Genomic DNA, 8,751 nt, shown 5'->3' on the forward strand with positions numbered 1-8,751 from the left:
CATCTATCCTATCCTATCCTCTATCCTATCCTATCCTCAATCCTATCCTATCCTATATCCTATGCTCTATCCTCAATCCTATCCTATCCTCTATCCTGTCAACTATCCTCTCCTATCCTCTATCCTATCCTATCCTCTATCCTATATTATCCTCTATCCTATCCTATCCTCTATCCTATATTATCCTCTATCCTATCCTATCCTCTATCCTATCCAATCCCCTATCCTATCCTCTATCCTATCCTGTATCCTATCTAATCCCCCATCCTATCCTCTATCCTATCCTACCCTCTATCCTATCTTACCTCTATCCTATCGTATCCTCTATCCTATCCCATCCTCTATCCTATCCTATCCTCTATGCTATCCTATCCTCTATCCTATTATATCCTCTATCCAATCCTATCCTCTATCTTATCCAATCCCCTATCCTATCCTCTATCGTATCCTATCCTCTATCCTATCCAATCCTATATCCTATACTCTATCCTAGTCTATCCTCTATCCTATCCTATCATCTATCCTATCCTATCCTCTATCATATCCTATCCTCTATCCTATCCTTTCCTCTATCCTATCCTATCCTCTATCCTATCCTATCCTCTATCCTATCCTGTACTCTATCCTATCCTATCCTATCCTCTATCCTATCCTATCCTCTATCCTATCCTATCCTCTATCCTATCCTATCCTCTATCCTATCCTATCCTGTATCCTATCCTATCTTCTGTCCTATCCTATCCTATCTTCTGTCCTATCCTATCCTCTATCCTATCCTATCCTCTATCCTATCCTGTGCTCTATCCTATCCAATCCTCTATCCTATCCTATCCTCTATCCTATCCTAAACTCTATCCTATCCCATCCTCTAACCTATCCTATACTCTATCCAATCCTATCCTCTATCCTATCGAATCCCCTATCCTATCCTCTATCCTATCCTCTATCCTATATTATCCTCTATCCTATCGTATCCTCTATCCTATGGTATCATCCATCCTATCCGATCCCATATCCTATCCTATCCTCAATCCTAACCTATCCTCAATCCTACCCTATACCCTATCCTATCATCTATCCTATCCTATCCTCTGTTTTATCCTATTTTCTATCCTATCCTATCCTCTATCCTATCCTATCCTATATCCTACAGTATCCCCTATCCTATCCTATCCTCTATCGTATCCTATCCTCTGTCCTATCCTATTTTCTATCCTATCCTATCATCTATCCTATCCTGCCCTCTATCCTATCCTGTCCTCTATCCTATCCTATCCTCTATCCTATCCTAACCTCAATCCAATCCAATTCCCTATCCTATCCTCTATCCTATTCTACCCTCTATAATATCGTATCCTCTATCATATCATATCATACCTTCCCATAATATCATCTATCCTATCCCCTCTCCTATAATATCATCTATGCTCTCCTATCCTCTATCCTATCCAATTCCGTATCCGATCACCTATCCTATCCTATCCTCTATCCCATCCTATTCTCTATCCTATCCTATCCTCAATCCTATCCAATCCCCTATCCTATCCTCTATAATATCGTATCCTCTATCATATTCTATCCTCCATCCTATAATATCAGCTATCCTATCCTATTTTCTATCCTATCCTATCCTCTATCCTATCCAATCCCCTATCCTATCCCCTATCCTATCCTTTCCTCTATCCCATCCTATTCTCTATCCTAACCTATCCTCCATCCTATCCTATCGTCTATCGTATCCTATCCTCAATCCTATCCTATCCTCTATCATATCCTAACCTCTATCCTATCCTATCCTCTATACTAACCTATCCTCTATCCTATAATATCATCTATCCTATCCTATCCTCAACCCTATCCTATCCTCAATCCTATCCTATCCTCCATCCCATGCTCTATCCTCAATCCTATCCTATCCTCTATCCTATAATATCCTCTATCCTTTCCAATCCCCTATCCTATCCTCTATCTTGTCCTATACTCTATCCTATCCTATCCGCACTCCTATCCTATCCTTTATCCTATCCTCTATCCTATCCTATCCTCTATCATATCCAATCCCCTATCCTATCCTCTATCCTATACTATCCTCTATCCTATCCAATCCCCTATCCTATCCTGTATCCTATCCAATCCTCTACTCTATCATATCCACAATCTTATCCTATACTCTATCCTATCCGATCCGCTATCCTGTCCTATCCTCTATCCTATGATATCCTCAATCCTATCCAATCCTCTATCCTATACTCTAACCTATCCTCTATCCTATCCTATCCACTATCCTATACTATCCTCTATCCTATCCTATCCTCTATCCTATCCTATCCACAATCCTATCCTATCCTCTATTATATCCTATACTCTTTCCCATAATATCATCTTTCCTATCCTATTCTCTATCCTATTCTATCCTCTATCCTATCCTATCCTCTATCCTATCCAATCCCGTATCCTATCCCCTATCCTAACCTTTCCTCTATCCCATCGTATGATGTATCCTATTCTATCCTCTAGCCTATCCTATCGTCTATCGTATCCTATCCTCAATCCTATCCTATCCTCTATCCTATCCTAACCTCTATCCTATCCTATCCTCTATCCTATCCTATCCTCTATCCTATCCAATCCCGTATCCTATCCCCTATCCTAACCTTTCCTCTATCCCATCCTATTCTGTATCCTATCCTATCCTCTAGAATATCCTATCATCTATCGTATCCTATCCCCAATCCTATCCAATCCTCTATCCTATCCTCTATCCTGTCCTATCCTTTATCCTATCCTATCCCCAATCCTATCCTATCCTCTATCCTGTCCCATCGTCTATCTTATACTATACTCTTTCCTATTCTATCCTCTAGCCTATACTGTCATCTATCCCATCCTATCCTCAATCCTATCCTATCCTCTATCCTATACTATCCTCTATCCTATCCAATCCCCTATCCTATCCTGTATCCTATCCAATCCTCTACTCTATCATATCCACAATCTTATCCTATAGTCTATCCTATCCGATCCGCTATCCTGTCCTATCCTCTATCCTATGATATCCTTAATCCTATCCAATCCTCTATCGTATACTCTAACCTATCCTCTATCCTATCCTATCCACTATCCTATACTATCCTCTATCCTATCCTATCCTCTATCCTATCCTATCCACAATCCTATCCTATCCTCTACTATATCCTATCCTCTATCCTATCCTATCCTCTATAATATCGCATCCTCTATCATACCCTATCCTCTTTCCTATAATATCATCTATACTATCCTATTCTCTACCTATCCTATCCTCTATCCTATCCTATCGTCTATCATATCCTATCCTCTTTCCCATAATATCATCTATCCTATCCTATTCTCTATCCTATTCTATCCTCTATCCTATCCTATCCTCTATCCTATCCTAACCTCAATACAATCCAATACCCTATCCTATCCACTATCCTATTCTCTATCCTATCCTCTGTCCTATCCTACCCTCTATCCTAACCAATCCCCTATCCTGTCCTCAATCCTATCCTATCCTCAATCCAATCCAATCCCCTATCCTATCCTCTATCCTATTCTATCCTCTATAATATCGTATCCTCTATGATATCCTATCCTCTTTCCTGTAATATCATGTATCCTATCCGCTCTCCTATAATATCATCTATCCTATCCTTTCCTCTATCCCATCCTATTCTCTATCCTATCCTTTCCTCTATCCCATCCTATCCTCAATCCCATCCTATCCTCTATCCTATCCTATCCTGTATCCTATCCTATCCTCTATCCTATCCTCTACCCTATCCTCTATCCTATCCTCTATCCTGTCCTCAATCCTATCCTATCCTATACTATCCTCTATCCTATCCTATGCTGTATCCTATCCAATCCCCTATCCTATCCTCAATTCTATCCTATCGTCTATCCTATCCTATCCTCTGTCCTATCATATTCTCTATCCTATCCTATCCTCTATCCTCTATCCTATCCTATCCTCTATCCTATCCTATCCTCTATCATATCCTATCCTCTATTATATCCTATACTCTTTCCCATAATATCATCTATCCTATCCTATTCTCTATCCTATTGTATCCTCTATCCTATCCTATCCTCTATCCTATCCAATCCCGTATCCTATTCCCTATCCTAACCTTTCCTCTATCCCATCGTATTCTGTATCCTATTCTATCCTCTAGCCTATCCTATCGTCTATCGTATCCTATCCTCAATCCTATCCTATCCTCTATCCTATCCTAACCTCTATCCTATCCTATCCTCTATCCTATCCTATCCTCTATCCTATCCAATCCCGTATCCTATCCCCTATCCTAACCTTTCCTCTATACCATCCTATTCTGTATCCTATCCTATCCTCTAGAATATCCTATCATCTATCGTATCCTATCCCCAATCCTATCCAATCCTCTATCCTATCCTCTATCCTGTCCTATCCTTTATCCTATCCTATCCCCAATCCTATCCTATCCTCTATCCTGTCGCATCGTCTATCTTATACTATACTCTTTCCTATTCTATCCTCTAGCCTATACTGTCCTCTATCCCATCCTATCCTCAATCGTATCCTATCCTCTATCCTATACTATCCTCTATCCTATCCAATCCCCTATCCTATCCTGTATCCTATCCAATCCTCTACTGTATCATATCCACAATCTTATCCTATAGTCTATCCTCTCCGATCCGCTATCCTGTCCTATCCTCTATCCTATGATATCCTTAATCCTATCCAATCCTCTATCCTATACTCTAACCTATCCTCTATCCTATCCTATCCACTATCCTATACTATCCTCTATCCTATCCTATCCTCTATCCTATCCTATCCACAATCCTATCCTATCCTCTACTATATCCGATCCTCTATCCTATCCTATCCTCTATAATATCGTATCCTCTATCATACCCTATCCTCTTTCCTATAATATCATCTATACTATCCTATTCTCTACCTATCCTATCCTCTATCCTATCCTATCGTCTATCATATCCTATCCTCTTTCCCATAATATCATCTATCCTATCCTATTTTCTACCCTATTCTATCCTCTATCCTATCCTATCCTCTATCCTATCCTATCCTCAATCCTATCCTATCCTCTATCCTATCCTATCCTTTATACTATCCAATCCCCTATCCTAACCTCAATACAATCCAATACCCTATCCTATCCACTATCCTATTCTCTATCCTATCCTCTGTCCTATCCTACCCTCTATCCTAACCAATCCCCTATCCTGTCCTCAATCCTATCCTATCCTCAATCCAATCCAATCCCCTATCCTATCCTCTATCCTATTTTATCCTCTATAATATCGTATCCTCTATGATATCCTATCCTCTTTCCTGTAATATCATGTATCCTATCCGCTCTCCTATAATATCATCTATCCTATCCTTTCCTCTATCCCATCCTATTCTCTATCCTATCCTTTCCTCTATCCCATCCTATCCTCTATCCCATCCTATCCTCTATCCTATCCTAACCTCTATCCTATCCTATCCTCTATCCTATCCTATCCTCTATCCTATCCAATCCCGTATCCTATCCCCTATCCTAACCTTTCCTCTATCCCATCCTATTCTGTATCCTATCCTATCCTCTAGAATATCCTATCCTATCCTCTATCCTATCCTATTCTCTATCCTATCCTATCCTCTATCCTATCCTATCCTCTATCCTATCCTATCCTCTATTATATCCTATCCTCTATCCTATCCTATCCTCTATCCTATCCTATCCTCTATCCTATCCTTTCCTCTATCCTATCCTATCCTCTATCCTGTAATATGCTGTATCCTATCCAATTACCTATCCTATCCTCAATCCTATCCTATCCTCTATCCTACAATATCTTCTATCCAATCCTATCCTCTGTCATCTATCCTATCCAATCGCCTATCCTATCCTCTACCCTATCCTATCCTCAATCCTATCCTATTCTCTATCCTATCCCATCCCCTATCCTATCCTCTATCGTATCCTATCATCCATCCTATTCTATCCTCTATCCTACCCTATCCTCTATCCTATCCTATGCTGTATCCTATCCAATCCCCTATCCTATCCTCTATCCAGTCCTATCCTCTATCCTATCCTATCCTCTATCCTATCCTATCCTATATCCTATCCTATCCTCTATAATATCGTATCCTCTATCATATCCTATCCTCTTTCCTATAATATCATCTACCCTATCATATTCTCTATCCTATCGTACGCCTGTATCCTATCCTATCGTGTATCGTATCCTATCCCCTATCCTATCCTATCCTCTATCCTACCCTATCCACTATCCTATCCTATCCTCTATCCTATCCTATCCTCTATCCTATCCTATTCCCTATCCTATCCCATCCTCTATCCTATCCTATCCTATCCTCTATCCTATACTATCCTCTATCCTATCCTATCATCTATACTATCCTATCCTCTATCCTATCCTATCCTCTATCCTATCCTATTCTCTATCCTATCCTATTCTCTATCCTATAATATCCTATCCTCTATCGTATCCTATCCCCTATCATATCCAATCCTATATCCTATCCCCGATCGTATCCTATCTTCAATCCTATCCTATCCTCTTTCCTATCCTATCCTCAATCCTATTCGATCCTCTATCCTATCCTATCCTCTATCCTATCCAATACCCTATCCTATCCTCAGTCCTATCCTCTTTCGTATCCTATCCTCTATCCTATCCTATCCTTTATAATATCGCATCCTCTATCATATCCTATCCTCTATCCTACCCTATACTCTATCCTATCCAATCCCCTATCCTATCCTCAATCCTATCCTCTATCCTACAATATCCTCTATCCAATCCTATCCTCTATCCTATCCTATCCTCTATCCTATTCTATCCTCTATCCTATCCTATCCTCTATCCTATCCTCTATCCTATCCTATCCTCTATCCTATCCAATCCCCTATCCTATTCTCTATCCTATCCTATCACCTATACCATCCTGTCCACAATCCTATCCTATCCTCTATTATATGCTATACTGTATCCTATCCTATCCTCTATAATATCGTATCCTTCATCATATCCTATCCTCTATCCTATCCTATCCTCTATCCTATCCAATCACCTATCCTATCGTCTGTCCTATCCTCTATCCTATCCTATCCTCTATCCTATCCTATCCTCAATCCTATCCTATCCTCTATCCGATCCTATCCTCTATCCTATCCAATCCTATATCCTATACTCTATCCTATCCTATGCTCTATCCTATCCTATCCTCTCTCCTATCCAATCCCCTATCCTATCCTCTATCCGATCCTATCCTCTATCCTATCCAATCCTATATCCTATACTCTATCCTATCCTATCCTCTATCCTATCCTATCCTCTATCCTATCCTATCCTCTACCCTATCCTATCCTCTATCCTATCCTATCCTCTATCCTATCCTATCCTCTATCCTATCCTATCCTCTATCCTATACGATCCTCTATCCTATCCTATCCTCTATCCCATCCTATCCTCAATCCTATCCTATCCAGTATCCTATCCTATCCTCTATCCTATCCTATCCTGTATCCTATCCTATCCTCCATCCTATCCTATCCTCAATCCTATCCTTTACTGTATTATATACTATCCTCTATGCTATCCTATCCTCTATCCTATCAAATCCCCTATTGTATTATCTATCCTATCCTATACCCTATCCTCTATCCTATCCTATCCTCTATCCTCTCCGATTACCTATCCTATCCTCTATCCTATCCTCTCCTCTATCCTATCCTATCCTCTATCCTATCCTATCCACATTCCTATCCTATCGTCTATCCTATTCTATCCTCTATCCTATCCTATCCTCTACCCTATCCTATCCTCTATAATATCGAATACTCTATCATATCCTATCCTCTATCCTATAATATTATCTATCCTATCCTATCCTCTATCCTATCCAATCCCATATCCTGTTCTCTATCCTATTCTATCCTCTATCCTACCCTCTATCCCATCCTCTATCGTATCCTATCATCTATCATATCCTATCCTCTACCCTAAGCAATCCTCTATCCTTCATCTATCCTATCGTATCCTCTATCCTATCCTATGCTCTATCGTATCCTCTATCCTATCCTATCCTCTATCCTATCCTCTATCCTGTCCTAAATCCTATCCTATCCTATACTATCCTCTATCCTATGCTATGCTGTATCCTATCCTATCCTCTATCCTCTCCTATCATCTATCCTATCCTATCCTATCCTCTATCCTATCCTCTATCCTATCCTCTATCCTATCCTATCCTCTATCCTATCCTATCCTCTATCCTATCCTATCCTCTATCCTATCCTCTATCGTATCCTATCCTCTATCCTATCCTATCCTCTATCCTATCCTATCCTCTATCCTATCCTATCCTCTATCCTATCCTCTATCGTATCCTATCCTCTATCCTATCCTATCCTCTATCCTATCCTATCCTCTATCCTATCCTATCCTCTATCCTATCCTATCCTCTATCCTATCCTATTCTATCCTCTATCCTATCCTATTCTCTATCCTATCCTATCCTCTATCCTATCCTATCCTCTATCCTATTCTATCCTCTATCCTATCCTATTCTCTATCCTATCCTATCCTCTATCCTATCCTATCCTCTATCCTATCCTATCCTCTATCCTATCCTATCCTCTATCCTATCCTATCCTCTATCCTATCCTATCCTCTACCCTATCCTATCCTCTATCCTAT

Source organism: Halictus rubicundus, unplaced genomic scaffold, assembly GCF_050948215.1.
Source record: "Halictus rubicundus isolate RS-2024b unplaced genomic scaffold, iyHalRubi1_principal scaffold0270, whole genome shotgun sequence".
Lineage (NCBI taxonomy): Eukaryota > Metazoa > Arthropoda > Insecta > Hymenoptera > Halictidae > Halictus > Halictus rubicundus.